At 37.0% G+C, this 26,702-nt stretch overlaps 1 protein-coding gene across 5 annotated transcripts in view; it reads right to left on the reverse strand.

Annotated features, from left to right (window-relative positions):
• The window catches only part of sash1a (SAM and SH3 domain containing 1a), a 313,025-nt gene that overhangs the window by 117,037 nt on the left and 169,286 nt on the right, over positions 1 to 26,702 (reverse strand). For 2 of the 5 annotated variants that reach the window (XM_059025161.1, XM_059025160.1), the window contains one exon: positions 23,512 to 23,575. The exons of the other annotated variants lie outside the window; for them this stretch is intronic. The gene's annotated coding sequence lies outside the window, so the exon portion shown is untranslated. The remainder of the gene's footprint in view (positions 1 to 23,511; positions 23,576 to 26,702) is intronic. 5 annotated transcript variants of the gene reach the window in all.

Here is a 26,702-nt window from a genome sequence, read left to right on the forward strand (position 1 = left end):
TGTGAATGATGCATCAGGTGCAGAGGCACATACAATTACGTCTCACCCGAAAGACGGAGCACAAGGAAGTTAAGTGACTTGCTCAGGGTCACACAATGAGTCAGTGGCTGAGGTGGGATTTGAACCGGGGACCTCCTGGTTATAAGGCTGTTTCTTTAACCACTGGACCACACTGCCTCCTATGTCTTCATTTCATTCTCACGCAGTAAAAAGTCCCTAAAAATACGCCCACGGACAGCTCAGAGAAGCCAGTGACCCTAATTATCCCAATTAACGAAGGCCTGTCATGCACTGTGGATTTCATTGTGGATGGGCAGTAAATCAGAAGAATTAGATTCAAGTTTACTTGCAGTACGCTGCTTTAGAGATCTGGTAAAGTTAAGTAACAGTTCTTATCAGGCCTGTCGTCAGGCAAGTTGTTGAGTCTGTTGTGCCTGTGCACTGTGTGTTAAATAGGAGCTGTATTTACAAAATGAAACCAATAATGCTAAACTGACTAAAATGGCCAAAAGTAGCAAAAGAATCGGAAGAAAAATGTTAGTTGAGGTCCCGTACAAGAGTGATCCTGGAAGTTGAGGTGCATTTCAAGACTGAAACTGTAATAAGCAGTGAACTGGGCGCAGTTGAAAAACAAGTGAAAGGAATGCTGTGGACATAGGCAGCCTCATCCGAAAACAATTTGATAGTAGTTTACTACACAGTTCCAAAATTAGTAAAATAAGCGCCTGGATTTCAAGGCACCTTTTAGTCTATGCCTGGAGTTTTAGTGCAACTACCTGCAGCTGCTTAAAATTAGACAATTCTGTGAGCACATTACCTGTTGCTGCTTTCTGCCAGTACATTGATTGAATTCAAGTGTAAGGACATTGTTCATAGAACTATATGTAAAATATAATAGTTGGCTATATTAATCCAGCATACAAAACAATAATTGTGCATATCTTTTTTAGGGAAATGGCAGCAGGCCTGGTTCTTATATCGTTTTTTCAGATTAAAAGCAATGTCCACCTTCCAAAATGATAGTCAATAGGGTCTAATTCAATGAGTATTAACACCACCTTTTAATTACACTTCAATCGTTCTACTTGAAAGGTAATTTATTGACTCAATACTAAATACACCACAATTACAGTATAGTCTGCATTAGATTATAAATTATGGTTGATGGTATAAAGATATGTGACTTTTAGGAAGAGAGACAGGGAAAGGAACATTATAATAATACACACAGAATACATAGGGGCGGGCGTACCCCGTCACAGCCATCTTTTCATTTTGTTTCTGATACTAAATTGCCTGCCAGTATTGTGTGGTTTGCCTTTTGAGGGTAAATTAAAACTAAATTTGTTGCAGTATCACAAAACATCAAAATTCCATAGAAGATCAAAACAAAAATAAATTTGAATTGGGGGTGGGGAGAAGAGACACACATGCACATCATGGAGCACACACAAGGATGCAGCTAATGTATTCAAAAATCAGTAATTTATTAGCTAGTGATCTATTTTTGCATTAATGTGTCTGTTTAAGTTCATACATACATCTAACTGCATGATAAAGTGGTGCTGATAAATAGGGATTTACCACTGAAAAGCAAAACAGATCTCATTACAATATATATATATATATATATATATATATATATGTGTGCGTGTGTGTGTGTACGTACGTACGTAGACCGTCTGCAACAGAATAATGAGCCCCCACGGAACAGAAATACAAGCTTTCTATTTTGTTGCTATTGATCTGCTTCATGATGTAGACTGATAAATGGACCCACAGATAATGACAGGGATTGTTCTATAGGAACCCGATTAAGACTGTCACTTTCCCAGTGCTTCCACATAATTAAGTTATAATCAGATGCGCCAGCCCTCGGCATGCAACAATAGATAGTACTGTACCCTCAGGACACCTCCAACAGCTCCCGTCAGCACTGTGATATTAAATCAATGCATGTATCTGCTTATAAAATAACTGTTTTAATATACCTCCAGTAACCTGACCACAAACATGTAACTTGTGCGCTTTAATCAGCAGGCTGCCCTGGGAGGTTATCCTATTCTTTCCTGTTTTGAGTGACTGGCTTAGAAACCCTGCTTCATAGTAGCAGAGTTGTTGCCAGTACTGCTTCACATTAAAAAGATCCCAATATTTGTATAGCATTGGCCCATACTACCTGATCAACAGCAGAAGGCATTGTGCGTTCTGACCAAATTATATGTGCCTTTAAAAACAAAACAATGCTGCTAAGGAAGTTCCTCCATATTGTTTGTGTGCAGCTCCACTGTGCAGCTTGACCCACAGTTGCAGATTCATGATTTTAACCCGGGTACAGTTTATCAGGAATTAGTACTAAATTCTCTACTGCAGATGCTGATTTGTGCATGTACATATATCATTTCAAAGTCTTTCGTCTACTTTTTTATTTTGTTGTTTAAACCTATTTAATGACAAAGTTATCAATATTACACATGCTTCATTAGTGGCATGGCTATATCCCCCACTGGAACCCAGGTAAACTTCAAAACCATATGAAAACCTGAAAAAAAGACTTCTGTTCCTCGGAACTGCAAAAAAATATATATATATTTTGGACATTTGTCCAGATTTTTTGGTGTACTGTTTTACCAAATTGTTTTAAGTTTCTTTATTATTATTATTATTATTATTATTATTATTATTATTATTATTATTATTATTTAATTAATTAATTAATTAATTTCTTATCAGATGCCCTTATCCAGGGCGACTTACAATTGTTACAAAATCGCACTATATTGTTGTAAGTAAAAATGTGGAACTTGATTGTGTTGTCAGCTTCCTCTTTGTGCTACCCTGGTTCCCTGAAATAGAAATGTAACCATTACTGATGGGTATTTATCTGTTAAAGACCTTAAACCTGAATAAGACGTATCAAAGCTGCTCGACAAGCCTGTGACGCAGTCATGGCCCGCCCCCGAGGACATGAAAACACTTATGTTTTCATGTTACATTTCTATTTCTGGTAACCAGGGTTATGATAATAACCTAATAACAATTACTAAAAAATATACAAACTGGCTCGTAATTTTAGCTGAAGCCAAAACAAGAATAAAATAACTCCAGCTGGAGCTATTGCAGCCTGGGGGGAAAACACAAAGTCAGCCGACTTATGATGCCTGGGAAGGAGCGACTCAAGCCGCTGGCTGGGACATAACAAACAACAGGCTGTAGTGCACAAATATGCGTAATTAGTCATTTATGCGTGATTATTTTTAACATCCTATATAATTTGTGTAAAACACAATAAATGAAAAAGTAACAAGTAATTATCTGAAACAGCTCTCCTGTCATGGGGGCGGGCCATGGTTGCATCACAGGCTCTGCGAGCAGGTTTGATATATCTTATTCAGGTCTCAGGTCTTTAAGAGGTAAATACCCATAAGGCAATGGTCACATTTCGTACTTGACAGGGAACCACTCAAATTAGGATTCTGCACAATGTCTTCTGCCGAGACAAATGTCATATACTGTACACTCTGGCTTATTCGTGTTCAATATGATGTCTGCTCCCCCCCCCCCCCCCCCCCCACAAAAAAAGAAAAAACATGGAAAGAATGCCTCACTTTTTAATCTTTACCATTGTCATGATGTCCAACCACTGAGTTAATGGCATGACACATGCAATTATCCATCAAGCTCTGCATATGGCCCAACAGGAGTATACCTGGTTATTATCTTGCTATAAAGTGACAGCTTCTGTGCTGGTAGCCAACTGAGTTTAAAGACGACAAACTAATGCACCCTACTTTTTCTTTTTTAATGGGCAAAACTAGTATATTTGGGAAATAGTATGTTTGGGAAATACAATAAAATACAAAATATGCTGCCAAACACAAAATGATATCCTTTAAGGCTACTGTGAGTTAGTTTTCTACCACCACTAAAACACTTAATGAGGTGGATCTTTAATAAAGTAGCTCTATAATCTAGTCTCTTCCCCTGTGAAGTGAAGGGTAAATTATGGGGCTGAGCCTAAACCCGCATTTGTATTCAGGATTATAACATATTACCTTGTCTGAATATTCTGATTTCATGCACAGGAGAAACATATTTTAACTCCATTGCATAAAACATTTCAGAGAGAAAATGGTTATAGATGAGTCTATAGCTGCTCAATAATACCTCTCCCTGCAGGTAATGACATGCAGCAGCACCAATGGAGTCATACAGTGGTAAAAAGGGACAAAATCATAAAGACGACATATTCTTCTATTAAAATCTATTCTAAAATATTACCCTGGAATAGTGTCCTAAAGCTCTGTTGCTCAATATTTGTCAGTACGAACCCAGATGGGGGATGGCACAGAATTCAAATGTCATTTTCTGAAAATGTCTTCATCAGACAGCAACATGGGCAGTCAACTGTGATGGTGAAACCAGTAACTGTTTTTTAGTTCAAAGGTGTTACTTGCAGCCTTCATTTTCATTTTCATAAAAGGGTGGACTTCTGTACAGCAGTAAAAGAGAAAAAAAGAATACATTACAAAAAATAACTTCTGCCCGAATAAATCATATAGGGAGGGATGGAGATAGGTTCCATTTTCCATGTGTCAATGCAGTCTACACAAGAGTACAAAAAGAAGTAAATCATAAGTCACAATCAACATGAAAACTAACCTGTTTTCCTGCAGCAGTGATCAAATGTTGATGCATGTTATACAAGGGATTTTAAACTGCTCAGTCGTGCACATAATGTACATGGTGTGCATTATATTCTGAAAATGAAGGTAAACATGGATCTATGGACATATAGATACAGACACAGACACTCGCACACACCTGCATCACATTATTTTACAGTTTTTATACATAGAGATCCTTACGTTAAAAAAACAGAGGGGGCAAATCACTGGAATACCAGAATCCCTGGAATCTCTGACTATCTCATGACTAGTGCTATAGAGAAATCACTGGTAAATGTGATTAAAATGGGCCTGTCTATACAAAAGAGGTCTAGAGTAAGTTTATCTAGATGATTATCTAGATCATGTTAGATCAATACCTGATGTTCACATCATTAGACCCCTAAAATAGATCTGATATTTGTGATTCATGACATTTAGATAACAGAATAAGCCAGCAGAGAAACATTATAGATTTACCTGTATTATTTCCGATTTTCAATCCAAGTTCCCTTTTGTAAAATTCTGAGAAATGCAGCTAGCCATATCGGACACTTCGCCTTGTGGGTCAGATTTAAGACACTGTACCACTATTTACTGATGTTCATTACCCTTAGCGTGCACAACATTATAAGAGAACGAAAAAAAAAAAAAAAAACTGTCATTATTTGTAAATAAGATATACCAGATACATTGTAAACCCACCTCTTCAAAGTGATTGTTTCAAGTTTAATAACCCATTTAATATTGCCTGTCAATTCCATTTCATGCTCAGCAAAGCAGAAAAAACTAAACCTTTCAAAAGTCTTGGCTGTGCATGAAAAGCTAGGTTTGGAAGCTGTATACAGATTTTCTTATCTCTGCCAGCCACTAAAGTCCAGTATTGTTGTCCACTCTCAGCTATGCTCCCACAGCCTCTGTAAGCAGAACATTTTTTTTTTTTTTTGTGGGTGCTAACAATGGAATGCATAAATTATAAGGCACAGTAGCTCAGAAACAAATGCATGCTAACATTTCATGACAGGTCTACTGACATGTAAGACACCTGACGTTTTAAATAAGCTTTACATTTTTAAAAAGGTATGCTGTTGCTGGGCACAATCCTGTAAGAAGCCAAATGACATTACTACACACAGATAAATAAATAGGTTTCAAATTTGTATGGGGTCATACACACCACCACTTTGGGGTCCCTGAGCCATGCCCCTGATGTATACAGACCACACATACAGTACAAGGTGTTCTGTGCTCTCACAGCCCTCACTGCCCATTAACTACCCGCACACCATTACTGCAGCTTCAGGAATCGCTTTAATACCTATCATATTCTCTACTGAAAAATCACAGTTGCACTAGTTCATACTTTGAAAACTAGTATCCCATGTTTCATTTGACCACCCCTCACATGTCCCTAGTGGCTCACCTAGTAAAAGCACTGCCATCTGTACAAATCCTGTTTGCGGCAAGTTACAGATCTTGACTATAACCCCACCGGGAGTGCTGCACTGATCTTTGAGGAAAAATTTGATGGCACTAGTTCGCCTTTTCATGCTCAACCAGTACTGGTCAGGTGTCCGATGAGTCCAGACTGAGACTTCCCTGGTTGGGCCCCTGCCTCCAGGATCCAAAAGGTTGGACATGGTACTAGCATGCAGTTTTATCTCAATGGGCATGCTTTGGTCAACAGAAGTATGCAGGGCCTCAAAAAAAAAAAAAAAAATTCCAAACAAGGACAGAAATGAAAAGCATCATACACTACTCGATAGGGAAGTGCAGACATTGGAATGAAGTTTTGTTTAGATGTTAAAAGGACAGAAGTAAATAAAGGCATAATCATGGTTAACGGCTCTCTAATAGTTTTATTGTAATGGAGTTTTGTCATAAATCCAGAACACACAAACAAATCTCTTTATACTGAAACATTGTCATGTTCTTAATAACATCAATACCTCTACAATCAGCCTGCATTATTGACCTTTGAGACACTTAACTGTCCCTGCAGTCAATTATACTGTAGTTGTCTTCAATTGAGTCAGTCATTATTGAATACTGACAGGCTTAAGACAGAATCAATTAGAAGAAATATGAATAGATGTGTTGATGGATTTCCTCTGCCAACACATTTTTAAAAAGCTGTGAAACTTTAGCCATGCAAAGTTCAAATTCATTAACACACTCATGCTGGCTCCAGCATTACACACCTGATTGATATCTCAATTACCCCATTCCATTTGTCTCCATGTGTTACAGTATCTAGACACTTAACCATCCAAACCTTCCCCCAAAGATGCCACTGGCCATCCCTGCTGGCTGTATAATTAAACAGGATTTTAATTAAAAACAAAGGAGCAATTGCTATTGTCTTGCTAATACTTCAGGAAGACAGTAACCATTTGCATTCTGTCAGAAGGTTTGACATAGGAGGTCTCTAATGGATCTCTGAGTGACTATCTTATAACCTTATTTCAGATACGCATCTTCCCATTCCTACCACACTTACAATGAGCTTTGGTGCCTTTTAAAGGTGCATTGTACCATTGGACTTATATAAGCCTATGTTTACAATATACAGTCCATATTTCCTAAGCCGTTTCTACTGTGCTCTACTGAAATAAAAAAAGCAAATATTTTAAAACTTGAAAACAAGAATGTAGGTGTTTGTAGCTGAAAAATTCCTCTTTGGTCTGTGTGGAGCACATACATCCCAACAGCAGTGGGCAGCAGTGTGGAGTAGTGGTTAGGGCTCTGGACTCTTGACCGGAGGGTCATGGGTTCAATCCCCAGTGGGGGGCACTGCTGCTGTACCCTTAAGCAATGTACTTTATCTAGATTGCTCCAGTAAAAACCCAACTGTATAAATGGGTAATTGTATGTAAAAATAATATGATATCTTGTAACAATTTTAAGTCACCCTGGATAAGGGCGTCTGCTAAGAAATAAATAATAATAATAATAACACGAAAAGAGATGCCAGTCCTAAGTCCATCTTTTTTTTTTTATTCCATCACCATAACTAAGCTCATATGGCCTTTTTTTTTTTTTTTTTTACAGGATATTGACTTGGAAAGGAACCCCATTTGCTGAAAGCAGAGAGGCCTACAGACTAATCTGACGTGTCACCAGGAAGAAAATGAGAAAAGATTTCGCTGATTTAGTGTTCATAGTTTTTGCACCACTATACTTCACACTCCTACGCAGTCAGATATTACAACTGTGCTCTGAAGGACAGTGAGCGAGCCGAGCTGAAATAGGATGACCTTCTCGTATACTATCCAGGCCCTTCTCACCTAGAAATAATGAGAAGATCCAACACTGAGCAACCACACTGGGGGGGGGGGGGGGGGGGGGTAGGGGTGGGGTGGCAGGTGCTAATATACCGCTCTCGCCAATTCATATATAAGAACACTGTTTTAATCAGAGTGTCTATAAATAATATTTATAGAAAAATGTTAAACAGCTTCATCCCTGGTGGCTCATGGATACATTTGCCACTGCTTATGGCCTAGCACATAATTTAAAAACATTAGTGCAGCTGTTTTTACACCTAAAATGTGTTGCTGTTGTACCACATATGCTTCTATTTACACAGCTTTTTTACTGAAGTGTGCAATTTAGATAATTTTTGTAAAAGGGAAATAACACAGAAGGTTTAGTTAAGGTGTCTAAAACTGAGCTGTTTATGAATTTTAAAAGGTACAGGTCTTTTTCACCACAAATAGAGCCAGATGTAAACACTTTGATAAAAACATATATGCAAGACACACCTGTATAAACTTTTACAAACATGTTTGATTTAATAGACACTTTATAACAATGTTAGTCAATACAGGGATTTCTGCATCAGAAAGCCGTGCATGGTATTTATATACATTGGCTCACAAATGCAGTCATTTTCAAAGTGCATGCTGGAATTGTCCATGCAAATGTATAAAAGGCACCTGTCGCCATTTTAGATAATTAACTCTATTGTCAGCACTACTTTCATTATTAGCCAGAGGTGAAATGTTTCAGCATGTTTAGTACAGATAGAGTTTCCAACCCGATGATTAATTTGTGGATTCATATTCAGAGAAAAAATATAGTTAGCCTGGATTAATGGATCTTCCATGTTAAAAATAGAAATCCAATCCATGATTTTAATATCCCTATTTAAATGCATGAACAAATGCTCAGCTGCAGGCAATGCCATGCATACTGTAAATGAAAAGGAGGCAGGTTTGCTATTATTAAGACAGATGTACATTGTCTTATATTAGGAGCTCGTGGTCAGGAAGAACTGGTCAGCTGTGATTTATTGTTCAGTGTATTATCTCATGATTAGATAGATGTGGTTTTGTAGCCTTCTGATTTTTAACAGAAGGAAATCATTTAGAAACATTTCAGAACATAACATTTTTAATAAAAGCACCACAGATCAAACACTCATTTATGAAGACGACTTTTTTTTAAAGCTTTTTTCACTGTAAGAAAAAGAACTACAGAGCAGAGGCTGTCATAACCCATATGGCTTGTTTCTAAAAGGATCTGAAAGAAGTTCTAAACTCTTGGCTCTTAAGCGCTGATTGTAAATCATGTTGTCGTCAGTAGCCAATCTGATTGCTGCATTTAAATGAGAAAGAGAAGATGTTTTTGACACTCTACATGTTTGACACATCAACTTAAATAAAAATTGACACCTACAGCAAATTTTGAACTTTAATGAATTCAAGAGTTTTCATAAGAAATTTCTGATATGGAGAACATTTTACAGATTTCCACAGGATTAAAAAAAAAAAAAACGGAATAAATTGGGTTGTTGTAGTTCTATCGGCTTTGAAACATAGACTGTAGCACTATGACCGGTCTATTAAGGCCCCTACAGGTTAAGGAATTTCCACTGAGAAAAACAAGAAAAGGAAAACTGCTCAAGTAAATATCACTTTCCTAATATAAAAAATAAATCCTTTTTAATTGCACACATGCCCTACGGTCAGGTCTGTATACACAGGTATATAAATTACGTGTCAAAAACTAGTTTAAGAATTTTGACAAACTGCAAAAGAAGACAGTTAAACCAAATGTTAATTGTTACAATTACAGCCTGAGTTGTGCCCCAGGCATTTAAGAACATGTTTTTTTTTTTTTTTTTAATAAAAGAGGCTGACAGCTTGCAAGCCATGTACAGTGGAAACTAGACAACTGTGTTCAGCCTTGATGTTTTAGATTATGATCCACTGAATCAGTTGTTCTAAACTGGGCCACGGGTGCTCTAAAGATTAAGCCCCCAACAAGCAGTAGAATCTTATTATTGTATTCTGACTGACAACACTTTTCATATTATTATTTATTTATTTGGCAGATGCCTTTATCCAATGTGACTAACAGGTGTTACAAGGCAGTACTGTACAGGCTTACAATGCAAGATTAATATTTAAATACAGTATAGTTTACAGCAAGTGCAAAGTTATATCTACAATGACATATTAGTAGTGCAATAGTGCAAGGATAGTGCATCAGCTGAGGATCCAGTAATGGGGTGTGTAGGTCAGGCAAGTCCAGTGCATTGGGGTTGAGCAAGAGATCTATACAGCTGTGCAAGTGCAGTCTAAACAGGTTTTACCCTAATTTGGCTGTTAAACGTAATTTCTTCACCAGCCAAAAGAGAAAAGAAAACAGTAGCCCATTATAGTTTATTACAATATACTTAATTGTTACACACTGCCAGCGTATGTTTAAAAAGCACTGTATGCAACATACATACATAGCATTTAGATTTCAAGATCACGTAACTGACATACTTTGCATGCAATATTTTCTAAACAAAGTTGTTAAGGCAGGAGAAAGACAAAAAACCAAGCACATCCTATCGTCTTTATTTGCTAAACTTAAATGACCAACAAAATAATGATATACCGTACAGGCGAAAAGAGAGTGACAAGTTTTGCCTGTGCTGGGGAAAATAAACAAATACTGCTGGGGAATTGCTAAAATAATATAAATCCAACTTCCAACAAACACTAACAGATGCTACCGGTGTAGTGTTAGAAAGTGGTACATTGTCAGAATGTGGTATGTGTACCGAAACTTGACCCGTGTAATGTCAGAAAGTGGTAAATTGTCAGATTTTGGTACATGTGCAATCAATTGCGATGTGATGGGTGTTTTCCTATTGTCAAACAGAGGTGCATTTACCATTAATTATACATTATGTTTTTGCAAACTGAAAACAGACAATCAATTTCTCTAAAAAGAAAAGAAAAACTATCTGGTACAAAAAAATGTTTATCTGGTACACGCTGAAAGGTGTTTACAATCAGCATAATGCAGAGGAAAACTACAACTTCTATAATCCACATGTCAACAACGCTGGCTTTGATTAACTTTGGTTTAATGGGACTGAACAGTCAAGGGATTTTCCATGCTATCGAGCAGTGACACATTTTATTTTTTGTCTACCATCCCAGATCTTTTTTAAAGTTATGATGGATTTCTTTTTTTTCTAGTCAAAATCTCCTTCCACTACTCATAATCGAGCATACTCAGTGCTTCAGCAGGGGGCGGGAGGGTTTCAGTTGCTCCTCTAATTAAAACCAGGGACCAGACTATGTCATCTGCCATTGCTAGTACTGTACTGTGTGTGGTTATAGCAGATAGGAGTTTGTAACAGAGGCTTGTCTTCTCTGATGAAAAAAGAAAAAAACATTTTGCTCCTCCAATTAAAACATGTGCTCAGATCACATAATCTGCTACTGCTAGTACTGTGGTTAATAGCAGATGGGAGTTTATAACTGTAATGAGCATTGCTGAATAATAGTATATGGTAGGACTGGGAAAGGAACTGAACCTTCTGTCATTGCTGTGTTGTAAGGAGAACAAAATAAAATGTGGCAGTTCTAATGACACAATGTGCTTGTGGTGTTACTTCATGACAATAACGGAGACTGGCCTCCTCTGAGGAGCCAAAACTGTTGTAAATATGGGAATGTTGAATCTAGGGTTCCGTTTCAATTCGAAGATGACCAACAACCATACTTTTGGGATATGCCTGCCACAGGTCAGGTATTTACTGAGCATTTTATGTCAAAGCTACCGATAGGCTCCTCTGGGGAATGACGTCCTCGGTCCCGCCCAACGAGGGAATAAGTAGTCACTCCACATTCTCTTTCGCTTCTTACAACCAGGTAAGTAAGGTAGGTATAACTAACCTTTTCCAGTGGCACGTGGGGACCTCAGGCATTACCTTCAGGCTTCCGCGGCAGCTAATAACCGGGGCCATCCGCAAGGACCAGGGAACGCCGGATGTAGGGCTCCAGCGCAGCAGCGCTATGGGAGGCAGTTCCAACGTCACCCTAAACAACCTCCAAAGCAGGCTTCACCCCAGCCTCAGCAGCCCCAACAGGGCCCCTGAAGGCTTGCAGCTTCAGAACCACCCCTTTACACAACATCAGCTACAATACTGGCGCACCTGCACCTCAGACAGCTGGGTGCTCGCCACCGTACACACCGGCTGCGCACTACAGTTCCGCTCGGCACCTCCTCCCTTTTGAGGGATCACGGTCACATCCATGAGCGACACTCTCCAGGTCTTGGCCCTCAGGCAGGAAGTAAATACATTACTTCTGAAACAAGCCATTTGTCTCGTAGAACCCATCTCTCAACAAGAAGTACCCTTAAAAATCCTAAAATTAACAGAAATAAAAAGGAAGTGCTTCAATGGCTAATAAACTCTAAATAATAAATGTCAGTTACACTCAAACGTACATGTACAAATTCAGCCTGGACACGATTAAAGGAATTAACAACACAGACACATTCCACTTATCAGCTACAGTATATTAGCAAATATGTGTAATTGTTAGCAGAAGTTTCAAGGTTACTTATAACCTTTAAATACTGTAGATCTATGCATACCAGTATACCCATGTACATTTACAATATAATTTTAGTGCATTTATTTTTGTTATATTTGTAGTACAGCCAAGACTATTCTTGTAGCATAAGAATCAACAAAAAGGAAAAAAAAGTCTTAAATTTGAGTAAATGTTATTGACTTTAATTAACATAATACATTTGGTTTTATGAATACTGTTCTATAAATAAATATAAGCAACCAGGTGCTCATTGTCTAGGTTTAAGACTTCAGTTCCTCAGTTACTTAATTTAATGTTAATTAGGCATGTGGTAGCTCAAGAGCTGGATCAAGGTTTTCAAAGCGTGGAGAAACGCACTGCATTTTTTAATAGAAATTGGTATTATCTACATGCTGAATAACCAAATAAAGAGCCTTCAGAGACCAGGGGTATTATCTCTTCTCACTATGCAGGATCACAGAAGTAAAAATCCTCCTCATGTATTGAAGCCATATTAATGTTAGATTTCTCTTGCCATCTCTTTCAGCTCAGTTTACATTTGAGCTTTTCAATTGTTCCATGAACAGCAGCATTTGGATTGTTTAATATCAATCAAAACGCACAATTAAGGAGCTTCTGAATTGTTTGAGTTTTACAGCACTGGGGAAACGCCTGTTCGTGGTAATTTCCGAGAATACCAGAGGCTGTGTGGTCCAGTGGTTATAGAAACGGGCTTGTAACCAGGAGGTCCCCGGTTCAAATCCCACCTCAGCCACTGACTCATTGTGTGACCCTGAGCAAGTCACTTAACCTCCTTGTGCGCCGTCTTTCGGGTGAGACGTAGTTGTAAGTGACTCTGCAGCTGATGCATAGTTCACACACCCTAGTCTCTGTAAGTCGCCTTGGATAAAGGCGTCTGCTAAATAAAAAAATAAATAAAATGGTTGATGCAATCCAGGGTGATTCCCCAGTGCTTGAAAAAGCTCAAAAAATCCTGCTGTTGCTTTATCTTGGAGTGGTATAGGTTGATCAAATCATCCCCTAAGTCAAGTAAGCAAACACTTCATTTTAGTCCAACCGAGAGAAATATCAAGCAACATGATATTGATTATTTTCAAAATCATTATAAAATATGAAACCTTCATACCTAATTCAAAGTATAAGTTGTGTTGGCTGAGGTAAAAAACACTTTCTTTTACTAATATAATGAGTCATAGTTCCACCTCCTGTACTGAAACTTTAGTAGTAGACACAGTACTTAAGATTTACAGAACAGTTCCTTTTTTTCTTCTTGTTAAGAGTCTTTGGACGACATTGGCCGTGAAAGGCGATAGGTCCAAGATTATCGTTGCTTTGTGGGCTATTGAGAGACGCATGTCTACAAAATGTACTGTACGCTGGATAGTCCCTGATCAGTAAGGAGAAATCCCTAGAGGACTGTAAAAAAAATCATATATGATAGTAATAACTGCACAAACAAAACCACAACAGAGTACACAATATGGAAAACTTAAACTAAAATATTTAAAAAGGAATAGAAGGAAAGCTGGTGTTCATCGATTTAAGGACATACGGTACTTATCCCACTTTTGGCTCGAGACAAGCTTCTTGTGCTATTGTTATAAAACCCCCAGTGAGTTTGCCACCTGACAGCCCCAGCTGGTGCCTTCGATTGCTTCAGCAAGTTTCCTGCGATAACGAAGAAGACTGCTAAATATTTATCACCTCCAACCCTGAATCTCCGATAGAAAGAGGAAAACATATGGCTTGGTTTGCTGATGCAGTTGCCGGGCAGCCTGGTATTTCTGAAAGCTTCATGTGCAGACCACCCGTGTAAACCTGTGACCTGTAATAATAAGGTGTGCTCATAACGCTGTGTCTATATACCTGAGGTGTGAATAAGACAACTGCTCCTACTGTCAATGCGGAACTGGATTTTTTAAAAAAGAAAATAAAATGACCTTCACACTTCACAGATTTAGCTTTCAAACTAAAAGAAAAAAAACAAAAACATGATGGACTAGCAATGTACAATTTTAACAGCCACTGAGATTCAATATTTACTTAGTGCTGATACCTATAGCCTGTAAATCAAGTTAAGCAGACAAATGTTTGTGTACTTTACTTGGCTGAATGTTTGAAGCTATGGATTACACTCTGTATGAAAAACTGCACTGGAGTTGATGCGTAAGCATGCAGCTATGGTCAACACATTTTGCTTCATAAAGTCAAATGAAACCTGCTGAATAATATTGTGTTAACATATTCAGTTCCATACTCAGTTACATACTGCTTTGTAGTTTTCCATATTCCATTCCATAAAAAAAAATAACATTTCAAAATCTAACATGAAATACTGAACTATACTGAACTACTTTTATGACACTTGCGATATCATTTTCTAGTTTCTTTGATTACATGATGTTAAATAAAATATCTAAATTATGTTCATATAGTTGTCATGCTGTCAGACACCTATAAATACCTCCAATGTTTTGATTCAAACACAGGCTCCCTTGAGAAAGATATGTACAACATATCGAAATGTTTGGCAGCTTGCTCTTTGAGCTATATATAATGTCTCAATCCTAAAATTCTACTCGATGCAAAACTTCGGGTCAAATAGACGTTTACCGGTTATCTGTTGCACCTTTGTTCTGGACATAAAAACATGGCAATGGTTAGATGAAAAGGGGTTAATACACCTTCAGTATGTTACGCTTGGTAGAAACGTTTCAGTTTGTTCACAATTGTTGCAACTATCACAATTGTTGGATTAGCAGCTGATCGGACCACACATTACATACAATCCATTATATTAATAGATTGTATGTACTATGAAGAACACCCACAGTTGAAAACAGATATTGTATATAGATAGGAATACTAGAAGCAAGACAAAAATGGTACTAGTATTTTAGTTGCCAGACATTTACAAGTTCACAATTTGCTTTCAAATGTTTGCAAACAAACTGGCTCATGAAAGATGTTGCTGTTACCGTGACCTTGAAACTTGAAAGATGAGCCTAGTGCAAGGCATTTCTTTTTTTTTTTTTTTTTTGTATCATACATATGTTGTTCAGCCCTCAGGGTCCTCTGCAACACCTGAGGTAGATTATGTTTCAAAGCTAACATTTCCAACATTTTTTACTGTAATAATGCAGTGGTGAAATCTTCAGTTCCAGGATGTAGGCGTCCAACTTTATTTTGTTTAATTTGGAAGAGGCAGGGATACATCTTTTAACATGCACTGGACACTGTTGTGGAAAGTGTATGGCTTACATTAGGCACCGGTATTATTGTTGAACATTATAGGGATATTTTTAAATATATGCTCTCTTGTCATTTGCTTTATATAAACAACCATCCATCATATAACCATCATTTCACTTTCTCTGAAGATGGATATATCAGCTAAACAAAAGATCTATGCTTTAGGATAAAAATGATGCAAAGCGTTTGTTTTTATAGGAATATTATATTATGTATTCAACAGTACAGATCTATCAACTGTCTTTCATTTATTTTTTTTGACATGTATACCTAAGCCATAGTCATAACTACTGCAATTTCAACTAAGTTGCTGTACAATTCCATGTTGTTTTGCAAAACAATTAAGATTACAGTGGAACTTCAGCATTACAAACACCTTGGGAATGGAGGCTGTTCATAAGACTGAAATGTCTGTAATTCTGAAAATTAGTTTTCAGTGGTTTTAATAAATGTGTACACCTGCTATCTACACCCTTAATCTGGCAAATAATACATGTAAACAGCACAGTAATACAATATTCTTATGGTTTAAAAGGCTTGAAAACTGTACTATATATTTAACTGTAGCAAAAATAACATTCATATAGCTTGCTGATGTCTCTCAGCCTTCTTTGTCTTTAAAAATTAAAAACTGTGCTTTGTTGAAACCAAAATGTTCCTAGTAAAATTGCCCATACTTGCTATGAAATCTACCTCACCTCTGACATTCTACTGTACTCTATTCACATTCTTCTGCATTTACACATCTAATTTTTACCAACTACCAGTTACTGTATACAAATCAATTCTGCTAAATCTTCCTGTCCATATCACATCCACCTTAAAACATTAGGGATAATGAAAAGATTTTGTCTCGATCTAAATGGAATACACATTTGGAAAACTTTTGAAGAGTCTTGGGCCATTTAGTGTGCATCGATTCCTGGCAAATAATGAACTTTGGATTGAAGATATATACAGATAGTTTTTTCAAAGCTTGTTTGGCAAAACCTTTTGGGTAATCAAGTGTAGATAGGACCACCTAGACAATGATACTCCATGGGCCAAATCTTGACTGTGTATGACTGCTTTGGAGCTGATGTACAGTATATCGTTGAAGGGGGTCACATGCATCTACCATATTCATAAAACAACTTCTGTATTAAAAAGCATCCCCTCCCCCACCCCACCTGAATACAACACCTTACATAGGCCAGAAATTGGGTGTTTTTTTTCTATTTACAAAAACAAAGCATCCTCAGTGTATAACCCAGTGCATTTTACTCACTGCAGCAACTCTAATGAGGGTGGGGGTGCAATCTAATGAATGTAAATGTACAGTGAACATTTCATTACAGGTAATATAGAAAGGAACTCAGGCTGTAGGCATTTTAATTGAGAGTCTGTGGATTCGTTCAACCTTGAACCTTGTCAGTTAGGCATCTTCAACCTACAAATGAGGAATATAAAACAAGCCTCAAACATGAAAGTTATTAAACATTTTTGCTTGGTTTAAGATTATGAATGGTTGTTTTAGAACAAAATAATTAACTGCTGTATTCTCCAGGAATCACAGAGACAAGAAAATAATTACTGAACTATAATTATATATTCAGCATCACGTTTCCAAACTAATGGTGCTGGTAATAGTGTGGGAACAAATGTTGTTGTAGAAACTAAACCTTTTTCAAGGACAGAAAGGCAAAACAACAACAGCATTTAATTATTATAAGTATGTATCAAGTCTTGTCATGCATAAGGAAAGCCCTCAAGGGAAGGGGAGTGTCTGATTCGTTTATAGGTTAATGGTGGAATGCTAGGAGACTATTAAGTTGCACTTTCTTATGAAATTGGAACTTTGCAACTCTAATGCAGCTCCCACATATTAACCACTTGTACTTAGCTTTGGTAAAATAGCTGTATTTACTAAATATATGTTCCTCATTGAGAACGGAATGGAATAGAAATAACGCTGTTTCTTTCTAGAATCAAATACCTCCTGCGTTTCCCCCTTTTTTATGGTTGGAGGTTAAAGAGCACATGAGGACCAGTGAGCAGGAGGATGATGGGAAATGTAGTTTTGAGAGGTCCATGCAGGTACATGGGAAGCCATCTTGAGGTAGGGAATGCAATTTAAAAGTTTAAAAAAGTGGTCAAAATGTAAAAAAAATAAATAAAATTGAAACAATACACACAGCTTATGTAAACAGTTGTAGCAACACATGGGAACATGTAACACACTAAAATAAAAAGGTCCTTATGTGCCCTTTAAGAGGTATAAAAAAAAAACATTTTCTTAAAAGAACCAAAAGGACAAATGACATAGCACACCCTTATCAATGCAACCGTGCACTTGCATGCCCAATCTTTAACCCTAAGAGAGACTGTCAAGAAAGCAACTAATTGGTCATTTATACTGATCGTTTTATGATTAGGATACCCATTCATTAGCAAGGCAAGGACGACCAGTACTCATTTTCAACCCTTAAACAACCATCACAAGAAAATGATACAGTAGCCAAAAAAATCTAACCAAAACCTCAGTGGCTGTGACTACTGTCCCATTCACAGAATAACCCACCTTATTTAAGCTATGAATCTTCAACCAGTGCTTCTGATTCATACTGACGTTATGTTTTTGCACCTTTAAATCACATTACTGAGTAAATTGTGTGTCTGGGAAACTCCTCCCTGTTAAAGATTTATAATGACGTTCCTTTGTCAGATCTAACAAATGAGAGGGTACTGTAGTAAGAGATCAGTAATGCATTTCTAAGCTTGTCTATTAGTCATATTGTAAGGAACCACATCCATCAAAAACACAGAGGTGTGCAGCTGACACAGGGCTTTATCAAGCAAGGAAAGGCAAGAGATGTGTCAGGCTTTTAAACAGAGGTGTCAGTGACCACCCACAGCATCAAACTTGGAAGTCATTGGAACCTGCAAGTTCACTTGAGAAAGATAGGAAGCCACAATGTCATATTCTGTCAAACAGTTCAACTGTCAGGCAGTGTTTGCTATTTCTGAGTACAGGTAATACTTAACAATACTGTTTTTGTATTGCTTTGGCTAATGTGCCTCTTTACATTTCAAAGATCTGAAGAAATAGTTGTCCTTTCCCAGTATGTAATACCTGCTCTTTCAATGGCAACACCATATACATATATATATATATATATATATATATATATATATATATATATATATATATATATATATATATATATACACACACACACACACACATACAGTATATTGCATTTACTGTAGAACACAATAAGGAATTGTTTTAATTAAATCAGGTAGAAGGGGAAGCTTTAAGTGTATTTAATCTGTGTAATTCCTGTAAATCCTAATTTATTTTTTTAACTACAGCTATACCGGCTATAAAACAAGCTTGATTCAGTTAGCATTATAAATTTTAATTCCACACATTTATAGAAGGGAAAACAAGATGTTGCTTGATTGCTGACTACATGGCTTTGTGGCAGGGTGAAAGCCCTGCCAGTGTAATGTATGGAATATTGGGTTGACAGGGAGGGGGTTAAATTCCTCCCAGCCAGAACACACATGGGAATGTGGCTGGGGCCGTAAATTGAATAAGTGATTTTTAATTAGGCTCCAGCCACAGGTGTATAAAAAGCAGAAGTGTTTGTTTTGGGTTGGTGTTTAGGTGAGTGGAGTCACGACAGATATACGATGTTGGGAAATTTATAATGGAGTGAAGGTGTAGTAGTTTCACCTGTTTATTTTGGCCACTGCGCCTATTTGTTTGTCCTGTTTAGGTTTATTTGTTTGGGTTTTTGTTATTAAACATGAGCACTAGCACTTAAACTGTAGCTTCTGTCTCTGGGTCTGCTTATTGACAATAACACGCCTTGCCAGTGATGTTATCCTTACCACAGGCTTACCGCTGATAATACTGGCATGACCCCCTTACTCAAATACCTAACAGAACTTATCTTTTAGTCCAATAGGTAATGAGTCTGTGATCTCCTGGTAGTTCAACTTCAAGCCAGTTCAGCCTGGCAATGGAAGTTCCCTGAAGGGACAGAGCCGCTCAGATCCAGGGTCAGATAAAAGTTTACAACAGAGAGTTAAGTAAGGGAGGTACCAGCAACATCTCATGAGGCCTTCCTGTGGGAAATGATTGTTTTGGTTGGAATAAACCACAATGAGGAGAACAAATCATTTAATTAACAAAACCTGATGCCCAATTTTCACTTCTTGTTATTTCAAGACCAAAGCACCCACTTAGAAAAGCACAGGGCCTTAAATAATCAGAAGACACTGAGTTGACCCTGATACGAACACAGCACAGGAGTTTAAATATTACTGTCATCATACATTCATATAATTAAACACTGCTGTTAATCAGACAGACAGCCAACCTGCCAGTGGCCTAGAGGTTCTTTCCTTTGGGTCTAGTGATGATTAGCACCAAAACATGCATTTTTAATATATTAGTGGGTTTGATTGATGCAGCCATCTGAATGATGTCATGTAGCATTTAGTTATACTGTTTAATTATTCTTACTAAACTATATATTATAAAAAATATAGGGTGCTGTGTAGATACAACAAGCTGTTTTTCACCGACCTATTAAATCCACAAAATATTTCAAATAAACTACACAACTATAGTTTATCTTCATGATGAATAAGCAGAAAACACCAATATTGACCAAAACGACATCTAAACAACATAAAACATGAGGATTTTGAAGGTAAAACAGGCCAAAGATATAACCCGCCTCTTGAAATGATGAACAGTTAATTAAAGTAATTGGGCTGACGCTTAGTGCCAGTGATTGGAAAGATTATGAATGTACAGTGTTACTGTCAAATAATCTACCAATCAATGGTCTTCTGACCTGTAGGGCACTCCTGTGACAAATACTTAAGCGCCCTTTCCAGTGAAGCACATGTGTGTGTGTGTGTTTATATATATATGTGTGTGTAAATTAAAGCAAGGGGGTAAGCTCTCAGGAGGAGGCTGAGGGAGCACCAACCCTGCAATATAACATTATTTCCTGTTCTTTGTATTAGACACAGGCAAGTTCAGTTGTCCAAGAGGAAGAAGCTGTCACACAGGCAAGACAATTTACATAAAATATCCCTTCCTACCAACAGAGTAGAGCTTAAAATCCAAACCACTGTGTAAGACAGAGCCACCCATGGCTTAGTTATCCACAGAGATTTAACTTCCTACTTTCTACTCCCAATTCCATAAAGAAAATTGGCCATAACTGTTCATATAACAACTTATTAGCTGTTACTTTATCTAAAATTATTTTCTACCTTTCTACGTACCCCTCTGATTTAATGCAGAAGGAAAGAGTTTCACCTTAGACTAAGTCTTCCTTTTTAATGCCCCCATTTTAGCTGCCTACTGAATCAGGTTTTATCTGAATTATCTCAAGACCTCATTTTGCAGTGGGAGGCTGAAATGCTGAAGTGGTTTTATAGGTCTGTGCTGCAATTGAAAAAAACACTACTAATGCTTACACAGTGGATGAACACAATTGAAAAGGGCAGTGGTAAGAAAAGTTGCTTTTGAATTGTGGAGGTTGAGCATCGCTGTCCCTGGAGACATCTCAGCTCAAACACTTGCAGGAAGGTTGGCTGCTTTTATGGAGGGCAAGTACATTTAATGTGTGTCTGTGTGTGTGCGTGTGTCTGTGTGCGTGTGTGTGTGAGAGAGAGAGAGAGAGACAGAGAGGATTTATTTGAAACATATACATACATATTTTCAGAAGCTTAACATTTTACCAGGCCGGACCTGAAATTGCAGCTACAAAAAAGCCAATTTCAGCCATCTCCAAAGGTCAGTGGAGGTCTAATCTTGCTAGCCCTCCAATGACCAAAGTTAGTAGATGGTATACAGTGCTTAAATAGAAAATGTTACAATAAATACATCTATTCCACTTAATTTGTCCTATTGTTAGAATAAACACAACTCTGAAAGAGAGATTCAGTACATACTTATGAGGCTGAGCAAATCACTTACCATTTAGGTGCTGATCTTTAAATGCTATCAAAAAGGTTTATGTTTATGCCTCTTCAACTTGTATTGGATAGTCAGTTATTTGATGGCATCCTGGTTTTAATAACCAGGTATCGTAACTGAAACTGTAACCAAAATCACCAGTAGCAGGGTTGGAAATAAGGCTCCTATTGCTTGCTTAATCACAGTGTATACTGTAGGTACCAAGCTCATGTGTGTCTTATTAAACTCATAGTAAAACCAGGAGTGGATCAAACCACTATGCAATGGGAGTCTTACTTCCATCCTTGACTAGTATAAGCATTGTTCTGTTGGATATGACATACAATATTGTCTCAGCTGAGCCAAGCCTAGCTCATTAATTTCTGACAGAGCTGGATTAGTTAACTAGGCCATTTAGAAATCAACTTTAATATTCTTTAGCTTGAAAGGAAGATCAATTTACAGCATTGCTTGCAGCAATAAAGTTTGCATGGGCTTTGATAGCACAGAATATAAATAGAGAAGAATTTGACACAACAGTGGCCAGCTGGTACAATTATGTCTAGAAATGAATGTAGGCATTGTTATGTGGCCTTTGTGTTAAATCATAGTCTGATCTGTATACACCTAAACATTTGGATAACATAACACTAAAATTGTAAGAAAAATAAACATCTGAACATACCCATGGTACAAGGATTAAATACAGCAAAAATTAACCCACCGTTTTTCTTAACCTCTTAATCTGTACTTCTCACTTGCAATACACAATCTGTGTTTCAGGCAACCCACAGCAAGCAGGCTGCAGATGTCACGCAACCTCTGTCAAACCAGCATACTAGGTTTACAGCCTCCCATTAGAGTGCAAATATTGTCAAAACTACTTGTAACCACTATAGAGATTCAAACGAATGAGGGCTATTTAGAGCCAGTTTGTTTTCTTTTCTTGTGCATTGTTTTCATTTTTTAGTACAGGGTACCTGAAGAAATTACATGGCAATGTGCTTCACTTAAATTCAATTGAAAAAGGCTAAATATGGAAGAAACGTAACAAACAAGGAAAGATCGTTCTGGAGTTAGGATTATAATGACATTTAATATCTTAGCTTTTATCAGTGTATTAAATCAAACTTGAAAGGTTGGCTGTGCTGCCAGCTTAGAGAGTAAATGTATTTCTCTGACATGTACAGTCAAATACCCACTTCATGTTACAACCACACATAAGTCAAAATTGCTCATTGGTTTATTCCACCACTGAAAAACCAAGAAAGATATAGGTGTCAAGATCTACTGCATTGCTTAAATTCCAATGATAAGAATTAAGCTTGTTTTACCTTTTCATTTCTAAATCCTGCAATAATCACCTTTAAACCTATTGCCCGCTTTACCATATAATTTATTATATATATATATATATATATATATATATATATATATATATATATATATATATATATATATATACACACACACATACACACACTAATTATCTTATCTTTTTTAATGTATAGTTAAATCTTAAGATGAACAAAAATGATAATACTAGGATCCTAAACCTAATGCAATCCAGCCACATTTTTACAGTGCATTATTTTGTAGCTTCCTTTTCTCTTTATCAAAAAAACAAACAAACAAAAAAAAACATGCACACAGACAGGCAAGTTTGATCTGCTTCTGCTGCAAATGAAAATGGAATATTGACTCAACACAAACATGAAATAAAAATTGGCACCTGCATCAAACCATTATTGGAAATTCAATATAAGTCACTTACCAGGCTTTAAATACATCTACCACTGCAGCAGCTCAAACCGAGATATGAAAAAACTCCCACTTACCTAAGAAAGAAAGAAAAAAGGAACATTACATGTACAGTTAACACTTTTTTCCCCCTTAAAAACCCACTTAACAAGCGGCCTCAATGACATGCTAAAACCTGATCATGCTGTACACTGATATTATAAATAACAGGTTTTCAAATGACTTTTATTTGGATTATAAATCACATGTGGGAAATCAACCAATCACTGTTTCAGATTTGCCAAAATTCCAGTACATCTCATTATATTCTGTGTACAGAAGTCATCCAGTGCATAGAACATATGGCACAATTCTAAATTAAACAAAAACAATAACAAGTTTCCTTTTTGCAACAACAGCCTTCAAGTCAATCCACAACATTTCGATGGGATTCAAGTCCGGGGACTGAGGTGGCCAGTCCATAACTGTAAATCATCCTTTTTTTCATAAATTCCTGTGTAGACTTTGCAGGTGGTCATTATCTTGCTGGAATACAAACTTCTGTCCAATAAGCCTTCTAGCGCTGGGTAACAAATGAGAGTGCAAAATTTCTTTTTTGTGAACAATTATTTTTATTGATTTTTCTTTTCTTTTCCCAACCCTTGGGATTAGGAAAATGGGGGGACATTCCAATTAAAAAATGTCACATTGACACACAAATACAAATAATAATAATAATAATAATAATAATAATAATAATAATAATAATAATAATAATATTCACTTAATCTTACTCAAACAACTGTGCCACTATAACAGGGATATTGCCCAATGAGGCCAGTGTATGATTCATCTGGTCGAAAAACTGTGCGTCTAAGATATTTGGTGCATAGAGAACGGCAATACAGACCTCTACGTTATTCAACAGCGTAGTCACATAGCCGAATCTCCCCTCTGAATCATTACCTTGGAGACAAACTGAAGTACAACTGTCTCTTGGCAAGGATAAGGACACCCCTATGTATATTCTGAGCAGAGGAATATGCAATTACCTTGTAACGTTTATTTTGAAAATGAGCAACATCACTTAAAACCAAAAGAGTTTCCTGCAAACATGCAATATCAATCTATTTCTTAAGAGATCACCTAAGCACTGTGCTCTTATAGGATGATTGGCCCCTCGTAAATTCCAGGAAATAATGACACCACTAGCCATGGTCAAAGATAGGAATAAAGATCTGGGAGAGTGAACGAGTAAAAGCACTCAAAAAACAAAAGATATGTGACATGGAGAAAGATCACTAACTCGGCACTCATCATATAGCAATATTCTATAGGACAGTAGCATATTAAAGATAAAAACAAAAACAAATAAACTGAGAAGGGTGAGTGGTTACAAACATTTAGGATGAAAGAGAGCCAGAGGAAGCACAGTGCATATCATAAATCTCAAGCCTCAGTTAACATCTGTACTCCCTCACTCGCTGATTCTGCTCCCTATCTAACCCCAAATCTTAGCCTCCCCTTCCCTTCTTCCACCTCCCCCCCCCCCCCCCCAACCAATCCAACAACTGTCATCGTGAACCTGGCTACCTTGAGGGGGCTTGCTGTGAGCTAAACCATCTCGCGAGTAGGAACAATTAACTGCAAATTGAACAACTGTAAACAACATGCATATAATCTAGGAGCCTATGTAGTCAATGTTTAAGGAACTAATTAAGAGTACAGATTGTCACCAACTATACCATTAATGCCACAGGTAGTAATAAAGATAGTGGAAATTAACACAGCCACGTATCCAAATTATTAATAATGAACCACAGTAGTATTCTTAACAGGGTTATCATACCCTCTGCAGTGTAGGTATCCCTTTGACGACCTTACATAGTGTAGATCAATGTCAAGAAACAACAAGTGTAAATGTGCAGACCTGAAGGGTCACTGCCAGTCACAGAAGGAGTAAGATGTTTCCACTTCCATACCGTGAAGGCATGAAAAGCAGTAAGCAGTAAGTTGTATCACTGCCATTTTGAGATTGTTGTTGTATTCTTTTATTTTAACCATTTTTGTTAATTTATTGAATCACAAATTTCCAATTTATTTGATGATTATGTATTTATTTGTTCTATAATTATCTTCAGGTATTGGTTTTCAATCATGATAATTGTCAATAATTAGCAACGAATGGGTTTTATACTAAATATGTTGATTGCCCAAATACTTTTGTCAAAGTATGAAATTAGTTTTTGCATGTTATTTTTCATTTTATGCATGTTCTGTACCACCGCACTATTGCCCAATTACAGTCAGGGAAATAATTATGGAAAGAAAAGGTTTTGGAAACACTAATGCATACAGTTTTCTGTACTGTATGTTTAAAACATTATTTCTTAGACTTTATCACAAGGGATGCTGTGCACATTTCTTAATGCTATTCACTGATGTACAAAAAGCTTTACATCCTGAATGAGCTGAATAAAACTGTCCTCCCCAAGCGAGACCGATTATTCCTGCCACCAGCCTGCACTTTAATGGGCTTAGGCAAACGCTTATGAAAATTCCACACAAACTACCCCTGTTCCACGGGACAGCTTTTAGACACTCAATTTACGAGCCGCAATGCAAGGAAATATTTGTTATGATACCCAGTGTACATTGTGTTTCATCCATGAAAACCTTATACTGTATAATAAAAAAACCTGGCTACATCAAACACTAGGCTAGTGCCTGTGATTATCTGTATATTGTTCACTGGGGCACATGGTGCCAGCATTCACCTTTTCATTTTCTTTGAACAGACCATTACTGTTTCACCATTTAGAGATAAGTAAGCAAAAGCAGCTGGTATTCTTTTCATTTTCTTTCATCTTTAACAATTGGAAACATTAACTTTGGAAATTGGAAGAATTTAATAGACTTATCTATATAACTATCATGCAGTACTGGGAAAAACAATGTATTATGATTTTTTATAGCATTTTACAGCACTGGAGAATGACCCTGGATTACATCAACTGCCTGCCCGTGGTTTTCCAGAGATTACCATTAAAAATAAGTGGCTGATGCAATCCAAATGGATTTCCTGGTACTGTAAAATGCTTTACAAAAAAAAAAAAAAAAAAAAGAGCTGTGGCTTATCCTAAGGTACAGGTTGATCACATCCACCACTTAAGTATAGTGTATGCAAATACAAATGTACCTTCCAATAACTTAAAATAGAGAAAA

This window comes from Acipenser ruthenus, chromosome 6, assembly GCF_902713425.1.
Source record: "Acipenser ruthenus chromosome 6, fAciRut3.2 maternal haplotype, whole genome shotgun sequence".
NCBI lineage: Eukaryota > Metazoa > Chordata > Actinopteri > Acipenseriformes > Acipenseridae > Acipenser > Acipenser ruthenus.